This window comes from Eucyclogobius newberryi, unplaced genomic scaffold (genome assembly GCF_026437365.1).
Source record: "Eucyclogobius newberryi isolate DKJ021-1_F unplaced genomic scaffold, fEucNew1.0.hap1 SCAF_13, whole genome shotgun sequence".
NCBI classification, from domain to species: Eukaryota; Metazoa; Chordata; class Actinopteri; order Gobiiformes; family Gobiidae; genus Eucyclogobius; species Eucyclogobius newberryi.
Window position 1 is genome coordinate 35,658,710 of NW_027315757.1, and position 12,149 is coordinate 35,670,858.

The window sequence follows — 12,149 nt, forward strand, 5'->3', positions numbered from 1 at the left end:
TGCAGAGAGCATTCCAGTCATTCCTCCTGTCACTCTCTCTCTCTCCCTCTCCCCCCCTTTCTCTCTCTCCCTCTCTCTCTCTCTCTCTCTCCCTCTCTCTCCCTCCCTCTCTCTCTCTCTCTCTCCCCTCTTCCCCCTCTCTCTCTCTCTCTCTCTCTCCCTCTCTCTCTCTCCCTCCCTCTCTCTCTCTCTCTCTCTCTCCTCTCTCTCTCTCTCTCTCTCTCTCTCTTTGTGGAAGACAAAGGCCGGTTAGACTCTCAAACTGATGCTTTGATTGGAAAGAGGACGTTCAGTCAAGCAAGTCCATATACAACACTTTGATACATCATCAGCATGTATTTGCATTGGAATACATTGGAAAAAACCTGTATTCTACAGTCAGTACAGTCGCCTCTCCACAGATCTGATATGTAACTTTGGATGGTAGTGCCCATGTGGAACAGTCTAGGAAAAGCAACATACATGGTGTATAAAGGCAGAAACAAGTCTGCTGCTTTTGTCTGTGGCAAAAAAATGAAAGAGATGCTTGTGTTTGGACTACAGAGTGTGAGAGAATGCACCACCGTCCAGGAGGTCCAGGAGGTCCAGGAGGTCCAGGAGGTTCAGGAGGTACAGGAGGTACAGGAGGTACAGGAGGTCCAGGAGGTCTAGGAGGTCCAGGAGGTACAGGAGGTACAAGAGGTACAGGAGGTACAGGAGGTCCAGGAGGTCCAGGAGGTCCAGGAGGTCCAGGAGGTCCAGGAGGTACAGGAGGTACAAGAGGTACAGGAGGTACAGGAGGTCCAGGAGGTCTAGGAGGTCCAGGAGGTACAGGAGGTACAAGAGGTACAGGAGGTACAGGAGGTCCAGGAGGTCCAGGAGGTACAGGAGGTACAGGAGGTGCAGGAGGTCCGGGAGGTCCAGGAGGTCCAGGAGGTGCAGGAGGTGCAGGAGGTCCGGGAGGTCCAGGAAGTCCAGGAGGTGCAGGAGGTCCGGGAGGTCCAGGAGGTCCAGGAGGTCCAGGAGGTCCAGGAGGTCCAGGAGGTGCAGGAGGTCCGGGAGGTCCAGGAGGTACAGGAGGTCCAGGAGGTCCAGGAGGTACAGGAGGTACAGGAGGTGCAGGAGGTCCGGGAGGTCCAGGAGGTCCAGGAGGTGCAGGAGGTGCAGGAGGTCCGGGAGGTCCAGGAAGTCCAGGAGGTGCAGGAGGTCCGGGAGGTCCAGGAGGTCCAGGAGGTCCAGGAGGTCCAGGAGGTCCAGGAGGTGCAGGAGGTCCGGGAGGTCCAGGAAGTCCAGGAGGTGCAGGAGGTCCGGGAGGTCCAGGAGGTCCAGGAGGTCCAGGAGGTACAGGAGGTACAAGAGGTACAGGAGGTCCAGGAGGTACAAGAGGTCTAGGAGGTCTAGGAGGTACAGGAGGTACAAGAGGTACAGGAGGTCCAGGAGGTACAGGAGGTACAGGAGGTACAGGAGGTACAGGAGGTACAGGAGGTACAGGAGGTACAAGAGGTCTAGGAGGTCTAGGAGGTACAGGAGGTACAAGAGGTACAGGAGGTCCAGGAGGTACAAGAGGTCTAGGAGGTCCAGGAGGTACAGGAGGTACAAGAGGTACAGGAGGTCCAGGAGGTCTAGGAGGTCTAGGAGGTCCAGGAGGTAATATCAATAAAAATAATATAGATTCTCACATTGTTGGTCTGTGATCATGTGATCATGTGATCATGTGATCATGTGATCATGTGATCATGTGATGACAAACGCCCGAGTCGATAATCAGCCTCACATTGATAGAATGTGCCCAAAGCTTCAGCAATGTACTCCCTGACCAACCAAGGTACTCTCTGACCCAGACCCTGGCTCACGATATGGAGAGGACTTTATGAACAACGGGTCAAATGCAGAGACAAAAAATAATTCTAAAATCCTTTTCTATAGACGTTGTGCAATGACATTCGTTTATTCGGAAAATTGCTTTTATTGTCTCTCTGTTGTTGGTCCAACTGTGTGGATCTTAGCTAGCTTGTTTGCTAACAGCAGGGGGAGATAAAGGACACTTCAACTCACCCCTCAGCAACACACGGCCTCATAAATCCATCCGTTCAACTGTGTGTGATCCAAACTCTCTGAGCGAGTGTCCAGTTTATACCACTGTTTACTTCATCCATTTGTTTACATATCATTGTCAGCTATAACTATTTTGCAGAGTTGCAGACTTTGACATTGTCTGACTTCATCGCCACCACAGACATTGTTGATTCATTTCTCCCTGTGGCCCTCAGAGGCAACTGTTGTTGTGATTTTGGGCCTTACAAAAATAAATTGATTTGATTTGACTTTGAAATCTGTTTTTCGACTGTTTCACATTTTAGTCATGTTTTGAGCACTTACAGGACAAGTTTGTATTACTCACCATTTCTTCTAAACTTCTGCTGCAAAGTCATTTTATTCTGCTCAACTGGAGGAACTGAACGGCTTTGTGCCTTTTCAGTCGCACTCGTTGTGACAAGTTATTGACAGATGGGCCCCCAAAGGGCCTTTCGCTCTCGGAGTCACTCAGTTATCTCTAGTGCTTTAGTGCACCTGCATACATCCCCCTTTTGTCTCACGATGCTTCGCTCACATTCCGACTTACGGCCAGAGGAAACCCGAGATCCGAGGAGAGCGGTCAAGCTGGGGCTCCGAGGGGCCAACTAATGACTTCCCAGCAGCTTCAACTCTACCAATGATCCTATATTATCTCCGGGACACGCGCTGCCGAGAGACTATACCCCACGACTAATCAGGGGTCAACCGGCTCTAGAAGTGCACCTACAGTCGCACACAAACCACACGACTGTTGAGCGCGGCGGGCGGAGGAGCCGGCGCTGCCGTTACTGCGTCAGTTTGACCACGGCCAGCCTTTCAGCCGGCGATGGAAAAGTCATGAAATCAAATGCCACCATTGTGCGTTTGGAGATTGCAGGGATCGGGCAGCGCTGACCTTCTCAAAAGCTTAAATATTTGAGCAAGTGCTGTCATTTCTCACTCATTTCTTAAGCACAGAGGGCCCACTGTGGCCCCGGCGGGTCCTGTGTGCACGGACTTGTGCTGGAAATCCTCACAACATCGGACTTTGTATATATTCAAGCATTTGTAACTGATTGGCTACTTCAACGTCTACTTTTGTTTAGAACATGGAGTTCATCCGGCGCATTCTGCCAAATGGCCATGTGACTTGTATACAGTCGGATGGAAAAGGAAGCAGCTGAGTTAAATATGGGATTATGGTTGTTGGGTTGAAGTCATTCGTCTGATAAAATAAACCCACGTTAAAAACGACTTGTATTTGGATAGAAGGAGGAGGAAGAAAGCCTCTTCCGGCATGTGCACATAGATAATAGATCCACCTGAAGAGGACAAACATTCACCAGAACATGGCCCAGTGTTAAGTGACACTGTTTGTATCCGGGCCCTACAGTCCGGTCCGGCCCCTGCAGAGACAGTGCTGCAGGTGTCGTTGGGCCCTTTGAACTTTGCTGACAGTCAGTAAGACTTTAAGACCCTCGAGGCATCGCACGTAACCCGCCCGACCCTCTTCAAAACGTGCTCTACGCCCTCTATACGCCCTCTAAGCTCGTGCTGTTTACTGTAGTTCACGTTCAAAGTCTTTAATGCTCCTTTAAAGAGACAGGTGCAATTGTGGGAGCCATCGACGCGCCCATTGTGTCCCTGTCCTCATTGTGTCCCTGTCCTCATTGTGTCCCTGTCCTCATTGTGTACCTGTCCTCATTGTGTCCCTGTCCTCATTGTGTCCCTGTCCTCATTGTGTACCTGTCCTCATTGTGTCCCTGTCCTCATTGTGTCCCTGTCCTCATTGTGTCCCTGTCCTCAAAGGAAACACTGGACATTCAAAGAGTTAGTCAATGTACAGTACCTTACTTTATTGGCTGTTATGTTTGCATTTCATTCGCCCACATGGTGTACATTGTTTCATCAGTTATAGTTCTGTAGGATAAACACATCACATTTGAAATGATTTTGTCTATTGTACGTTTGCTTCTCAGTCTCATTTGATGATGTCAGGCTCTTTGGGCCACAGCTTCCCTTTGGTCCTAACCCTAACCCTAACCCTAACCCTTTGGTCCTAACCCTTTGGTCCTAACCCTAACCCTTTGGTTCAGAGGTGGAAGTGTTTCTGCCAATCTGTGTAACCTCTAGCCCTAACCCTAGCCCTAACCCATGTTCACGTGCGAGGGTTATGTGTCTTACCAAAGTCTTACCTAACCCTAACCCCTAACCCTGACCCACTGACAGGGTTGAACTTTACGTTTCTACACGTCATTATACATAATATAAAGTGCACATTTGTTTTTGGGGCGGGGCCTGTTCTTGCTTTGCCTGAAATGTTCCACAGTAAGTTACAGGTCAGATCTGTGGAGAGGCACCTCGCTTACACTAAGAACACATGTTTTTCAAGTTATTTCTAGTCATCAAAACACGTGACAGTGAAATTCAAATAAATATGTTTCATGCGACACTATTCAAGGAACAGCAAACCCATTTCCATTGAGAAAAGCAACAACTCTCCAGTGGAAAAGTGACACATTGCACCTTTAATGACCTTTATAAACATGACCTTTATAAACATGGCCTTTAAAAACATGACCTTTAAAAACATGACCTTTATAAACATGGCCTTTAAAAACATGACCTTTAAAAACATGACCTTTATAAACATGACCTTTAAAAACATGACCTTTAAAAACATGACCTTTAAAAACATGACCTTTAAAAACATGACCTTTATAAACATGGCCTTTAAAAACATGGCCTTTAAAAACATGACCTTTATAAACATGGCCTTTAAAAACATGACCTTTATAAACATGGCCTTTAAAAACATGACCTTTAAAAACATGACCTTTAAAAACATGACTTTTATAAACATGACCTTTATAAACATGAGCTTTATAAACATGACCTTTAAAAACATGGCCTTTAAAAACATGGCCTTTAAAAACATGACCTTTAAAAACATGGCCTTTAAAAACATGACCTTTAAAAACATGACCTTTAAAAACATGACCTTTATAAACATGGCCTTTAAAAACATGACCTTTAAAAACATGACCTTTATAAACATGGCCTTTAAAAACATGACCTTTAAAAACATGACCTTTAAAAACATGACTTTTATAAACATGACCTTTATAAACATGACCTTTATAAACATGACCTTTAAAAACATGGCCTTTAAAAACATGACCTTTAAAAACATGACCTTTATAAACATGACCTTTATAAACATGACCTTTAAAAACATGACCTTTATAAACATGACCTTTAAAAACATGACTTTTATAAACATGACCTTTATAAACATGACCTTTATAAACATGACCTTTAAAAACATGGCCTTTAAAAACATGACCTTTAAAAACATGACCTTTATAAACATGGCCTTTAAAAACATGACCTTTAAAAACATGACCTTTAAAAACATGACTTTTATAAACATGACCTTTATAAACATGACCTTTATAAACATGACCTTTAAAAACATGGCCTTTAAAAACATGACCTTTAAAAACATGACCTTTATAAACATGACCTTTATAAACATGACCTTTAAAAACATGACTTTTATAAACATGGCCTTTATAAACATGACCTTTATAAACATGACCTTTAAAAACATGGCCTTTAAAAACATGACCTTTAAAAACATGACCTTTAAAAACATGACCTTTATAAACATGACCTTTAAAAACATGACCTTTAAAAACATGACCTTTATAAACATGACCTTTAAAAACATGACCTTTAAAAACATGACCTTTATAAACATGACCTTTAAAAACATGACCTTTAAAAACATGACCTTTAAAAACATGACCTTTACAAACATGACCTTTAAAAACATGACCTTTATAAACATGGCCTTTAAAAACATGACCTTTAAAAACATGACCTTTAAAACATGACCTTTATAAACATGACCTTTAAAAACATGACCTTTAAAAACATGACCTTTAAAAACATGACCTTTAAAAACATGACCTTTATAAACATGACCTTTAAAAACATGACTTTTATAAACATGGCCTTTATAAACATGACCTTTATAAACATGACCTTTAAAAACATGACTTTTATAAACATGGCCTTTATAAACATGACCTTTATAAACATGACCTTTAAAAACATGGCCTTTAAAAACATGACCTTTAAAAACATGACCTTTATAAACATGACCTTTATAAACATGGCCTTTAAAAACATGACCTTTAAAAACATGACCTTTAAAAACATGACCTTTATAAACATGACCTTTAAAAACATGACCTTTAAAAACATGACCTTTATAAACATGGCCTTTAAAAACATGACCTTTAAAAACATGACCTTTATAAACATGGCCTTTAAAAACATGACCTTTATAAACATGGCCTTTAAAAACATGACCTTTATAAACATGGCCTTTAAAAACATGACCTTTATAAACATGGCCTTTAAAAACATGACCTTTAAAAACATGACCTTAACAATCACATTTGCATAATATTCACCTCAGCTCGTCCCCTCGTCCAGTCAAATGAGAGACGCTCCTATTGGCTCCGCCGCTCGTAAACAGTGAATTAATGTCTGCCAATAATAAAGGTGTCGATTCCAGCGGGCGGGGTTACCACGGCGACACGCAGCCAAACAGCACCCGCGCTCACGCCGCGGGGGTCGAGTTCAGAGGTGTTTTGTGGGAAAGTGCAGCTCGTGCAGCTCTTTAGTGTCTCTGCGGTGGGAAGAGGGAAAACCCCGGAGCCTCCTCTTCTCCTCTTCTCCTCTTTTCCTCTTCCTCCTCTTCTCCTCTTCTCCTCTTTCTCCTCTTCTCCTCTTTTCCTCTTCCTCCTCTTCTCCTCTTCTCCTCTTTCTCCTCTTCTTCTCTTCTCCTCTTCTCCTCTTCCTCCTCTTCCTCCTCTTCTCCTCTTTCTCCTCTTCCTCCTCTTCCTCCTCTTCTCCTCTTCCTCCTCTTCTCCTCTTCTCCTCTTCTCCTCTTCTCCTCTTCTCCTCTTCTCCTCTTCTCCTCTTCTCCTCTTCTCCTCTTCCTCCTCTTCTCCTCTTCCTCCTCTTCTCCTCTTCCTCCTCTTCCTCCTCTTCTCCTCTTCTCCTCTTCTCCTCTTCTCCTCTTCCTCCTCTTCTCCTCTTCCTCCTCTTCTCCTCTTCCTCCTCTTCCTCCTCTTCTCCTCTTCTCCTCTTCTCCTCTTCTCCTCTTCTCCTCTTCTTTGACACCCGACCACACCCTGATCAGGGAAGAGAATATGTTTTGACATGTCACAGTCATAAAAATGGAAGATATAAACGATAATGAAAAGGGAAAGTATTTTGATTTGGAAAACGATAAAATGTCTCCTTTTGTTGTGAGCCAAGTATTTGTAAATGAGTCGTGTGCCTCAGGCCCTGACCCTGGTCAGACGTGAGACCTGTGCAGTCTTCTGTGCTCCTGACCCTGGTCAGACATGAGACCTGTGCAGTCTTCTGTGCTCCTGACCCTGGTCAGACATGAGACCTGTGCAGTCTTCTGTGCTCCTGACCCTGGTCAGACATGAGACCTGTGCAGTCTTCTGTGCTCCTGACCCTGGTCAGACGTGAGACCTGTGCAGTCTTCTGTGCTCCTGACCCTGGTCAGACATGAGACCTGTGCAGTCTTCTGTGCTCCTGACCCTGGTCAGACATGAGACCTGTGCAGTCTTCTGTGCTCCTGACCCTGGTCAGACATGAGACCTGTGCAGTCTTCTGTGCTCCTGACCCTGGTCAGACGTGAGAATATGAATCTGAGGTGTAATTATAGCTCCGTCGTTCACACAGTTTCCTCTGCGATTCTCGTCTGGAAAACAATAACATCCAATTCACAGAAGCCACGACATTCCTCTGTGTGTGTTTCAGATGTGTGTGTTTCAGATGTGTGTGTTTCAGATGTGTGTGTTTCAGATGTGTGTGTTTCAGATGTGTGTGTGTGTTTCAGATGTGTGTGTTTCAGATGTGTGTGTTTCAGATGTGTGTGTTTCAGATGTGTGTGTGTGTTTCAGATGTGTGTGTTTCAGATGTGTGTGTTTCAGATGTGTGTGTTTCAGATGTGTGTATGTGTTTCAGATGTGTTTGTTTCAGATGTGTGTGTTTCAGATGTGTGTGTTTCAGATGTGTGTATGTGTTTCAGATGTGTGTGTTTCAGATGTGTGTGTTTCAGATGTGTGTGTTTCAGATGTGTGTGTGTGTTTCAGATGTGTGTGTTTCAGATGTGTGTGTTTCAGATGTGTGTGTTTCAGATGTGTGTGTTTCAGATGTGTGTGTTTCAGATGTGTGTATGTGTTTCAGATGTGTTTGTTTCAGATGTGTGTGTTTCAGATGTGTGTGTTTCAGATGTGTGTGTGTGTTTCAGATGTGTGTGTTTCAGATGTGTGTGTTTCAGATGTGTGTGTGTGTTTCAGATGTGTGTGTTTCAGATGTGTGTGTTTCAGATGTGTGTGTTTCAGATGTGTGTGTTTCAGATGTGTGTGTGTGTGTGTTTCAGATGTGTGTGTTTCAGATGTGTGCGTTTCAGATGTGTGTATGTGTTTCAGATGTGTTTGTTTCAGATGTGTGTGTTTCAGATGTGTGTGTTTCAGATGTGTGTATGTGTTTCAGATGTGTGTGTTTCAGATGTGTGTGTTTCAGATGTGTTTGTTTCAGATGTGTGTGTTTCAGATGTGTGTGTGTGTGTGTTTCAGATGTGTGTGTTTCAGATGTGTGTGTTTCAGATGTGTGTGTTTCAGATGTGTGTATGTGTTTCAGATGTGTTTGTTTCAGATGTGTGTGTTTCAGATGTGTGTGTTTCAGATGTGTGTGTTTCAGATGTTTGTGTTTCAGATGTGTGTGTTTCAGATGTGTTTGTTTCAGATGTGTGTGTTTCAGATGTGTGTGTTTCAGATGTGTGTGTTTCAGATGTGTGTATGTGTTTCAGATGTGTGTGTTTCAGATGTGTGTGTTTCAGATGTGTGTGTTTCAGATGTGTGTGTCTCAGATGTGTGTGTTTCAGATGTGTGTATGTGTTTCAGATGTGTGTGTTTCAGATGTGTGTGTTTCAGATGTGTGTATGTGTTTCAGATGTGTGTGTTTCAGATGTTTGTGTTTCAGATGTGTGTGTTTCAGATGTGTGTGTTTCAGATGTGTGTGTTTCAGATGTGTGTGTTTCAGATGTGTGTGTTTCAGATGTGTGTGTTTCAGATGTGTGTGTTTCAGATGTGTGTATGTGTTTCAGATGTGTGTGTTTCAGATGTGTGTGTTTCAGATGTGTGTATGTGTTTCAGATGTGTGTGTTTCAGATGTTTGTGTTTCAGATGTGTGTGTTTCAGATGTGTGTGTTTCAGATGTGTGTGTGTGTGTGTTTCAGATGTGTGTGTTTCAGATGTGTGTGTTTCAGATGTGTGTATGTGTTTCAGATGTGTTTGTTTCAGATGTGTGTGTTTCAGATGTGTGTGTTTCAGATGTGTGTGTGTGTTTCAGATGTGTGTGTTTCAGATGTGTGTGTTTCAGATGTGTGTGTGTGTTTCAGATGTGTGTGTTTCAGATGTGTGTGTTTCAGATGTGTGTGTTTCAGATGTGTGTGTTTCAGATGTGTGTGTGTGTGTGTTTCAGATGTGTGTGTTTCAGATGTGTGTGTTTCAGATGTGTGTGTTTCAGATGTGTGTGTTTCAGATGTGTTTGTTTCAGATGTGTGTGTTTCAGATGTGTGTGTTTCAGATGTGTGTGTTTCAGATGTGTTTGTTTCAGATGTGTGTGTTTCAGATGTGTGTGTGTGTGTGTTTCAGATGTGTGTGTTTCAGATGTGTGTGTTTCAGATGTGTGTGTTTCAGATGTGTGTATGTGTTTCAGATGTGTTTGTTTCAGATGTGTGTGTTTCAGATGTGTGTGTTTCAGATGTGTTTGTTTCAGATGTGTGTGTTTCAGATGTGTGTGTTTCAGATGTGTGTGTTTCAGATGTGTGTATGTGTTTCAGATGTGTGTGTTTCAGATGTGTGTGTTTCAGATGTGTGTGTTTCAGATGTGTGTGTTTCAGATGTGTGTGTTTCAGATGTGTGTATGTGTTTCAGATGTGTGTGTTTCAGATGTGTGTGTTTCAGATGTGTGTATGTGTTTCAGATGTGTGTGTTTCAGATGTTTGTGTTTCAGATGTGTGTGTTTCAGATGTGTGTGTTTCAGATGTGTGTGTTTCAGATGTGTGTGTTTCAGATGTGTGTGTTTCAGATGTGTGTATGTGTTTCAGATGTGTGTGTTTCAGATGTGTGTGTTTCAGATGTGTGTATGTGTTTCAGATGTGTGTGTTTCAGATGTTTGTGTTTCAGATGTGTGTGTTTCAGATGTGTGTGTTTCAGATGTGTGTGTTTCAGATGTGTTTGTTTCAGATGTGTGTGTTTCAGATGTGTGTGTTTCAGATGTGTGTGTTTCAGATGTGTGTATGTGTTTCAGATGTGTGTGTTTCAGATGTGTGTGTTTCAGATGTGTGTGTTTCAGATGTGTGTGTTTCAGATGTGTGTGTTTCAGATGTGTGTATGTGTTTCAGATGTGTGTGTTTCAGATGTTTGTGTTTCAGATGTGTGTGTTTCAGATGTGTGTGTTTCAGATGTGTGTGTTTCAGATGTGTGTGTTTCAGATGTGTGTGTTTCAGATGTGTGTGTTTCAGATGTGTGTGTTTCAGATGTGTGTGTTTCAGATGTGTGTGTTTCAGATGTGTGTGAAGTATTTAAGTAAAAGTACTAGTACTTGGTGATGGATGTAATCATAAAGTCAGTTCAGCCGCTTGTTCTTAACTTTTAAATCCTTAAAGATGTGAATCAAAAACCACGCGTCGCTTTGACCGTGTTTTCCACTTGAACCAAAATGAAATATTTTTGTATCGTCTCAATGACTAAAATCCAACAATATTACGACTGTAAATATGAAAAATGCAAAAATGTCATTGTTTTTTCAGCCTTTTCCCTCCAAAACAAAAAACTTTTTGATTTTACCGTCTTTTTTGTCTTTTTAAAAATATATACTGTATTTCGAGCATATTCTAGCTCCAGATGAGACAAGCACTAACCACTGCGCCATCACACAAACCTTCAGTCGTTCTGCACAGTCACTCCGGCTCCTGCAGGAGTCAAACATCGTCACGCTGTTGTTTTAAAATGTCCCCCAAACACGAGGGCCCGCCGAAAGGTCAGGGGCCCAGAATAAGCACCTTTGGTTTCCTGAGGCTCGGGGCGATGCTGATGTAATGAGAGGAGTCAGTTGGCATGGCAACTGTCCTCGTGACCCGTCCAGTTTTAGTAAGTTTATTAATGTCACGTTTAATTTAGTCGTAGCTGAAGTTATTCATGTGGTTTTAAGCTCTGCTATTTCAAAAGCTGAGTCAGAATCAGAGGAACGTACGTGTACCACTGTGTACACTGTGTACACAGTGTACACAGTGTACACTGTGTACACTGTGTACACTGTGTACACAGTGTACACAGTGTACACTGTGTACACTGTGTACACAGTGTACACTGTGTACACAGTGTACACTGTGTACACAGTGTACACTGTGTACACAGTGTACACAGTGGTACATGTACCAATGTGTACACAGTGTACACATTGGTACACAGTGGTACATGTACCACTGTGTACACTGTGTACACTGTGTACACTGTGTACACATTGGTACATGATAAAACTGCAAACATGGCGTTCTGAGTCAACGCTTCAAATTGCACATGTTCCTTTCACTGACATAATCACATGAAGTTTATAATCGTACTTCCTGTTGGACGCTGCAGAGCTGATTCATAACTCTTACATATGATTCATAACTCTTACATATGATTCATAACTCTCACATATGATTCATAACTCTCACATATGATTCATAACTCTTACATATGATTCATAACTCTCACATATGATTCATAACTCTTACATATGATTCATAACTCTTACATATGATTCATAACTCTTACATATGATTCATAACTCTTACATATGATTCATAACTCTTACATATGATGCTATGAAGGGCAAAGGTGAGATTTACACTCTATGTTTTGACTAATAAAAATACTTTATTTTGTTAAATGAAGGTTTCACCCGTAAGAACTTCTGCATAAATGCTCCCTGAATGTTTAAATTCAATTATTATTATTAAATAT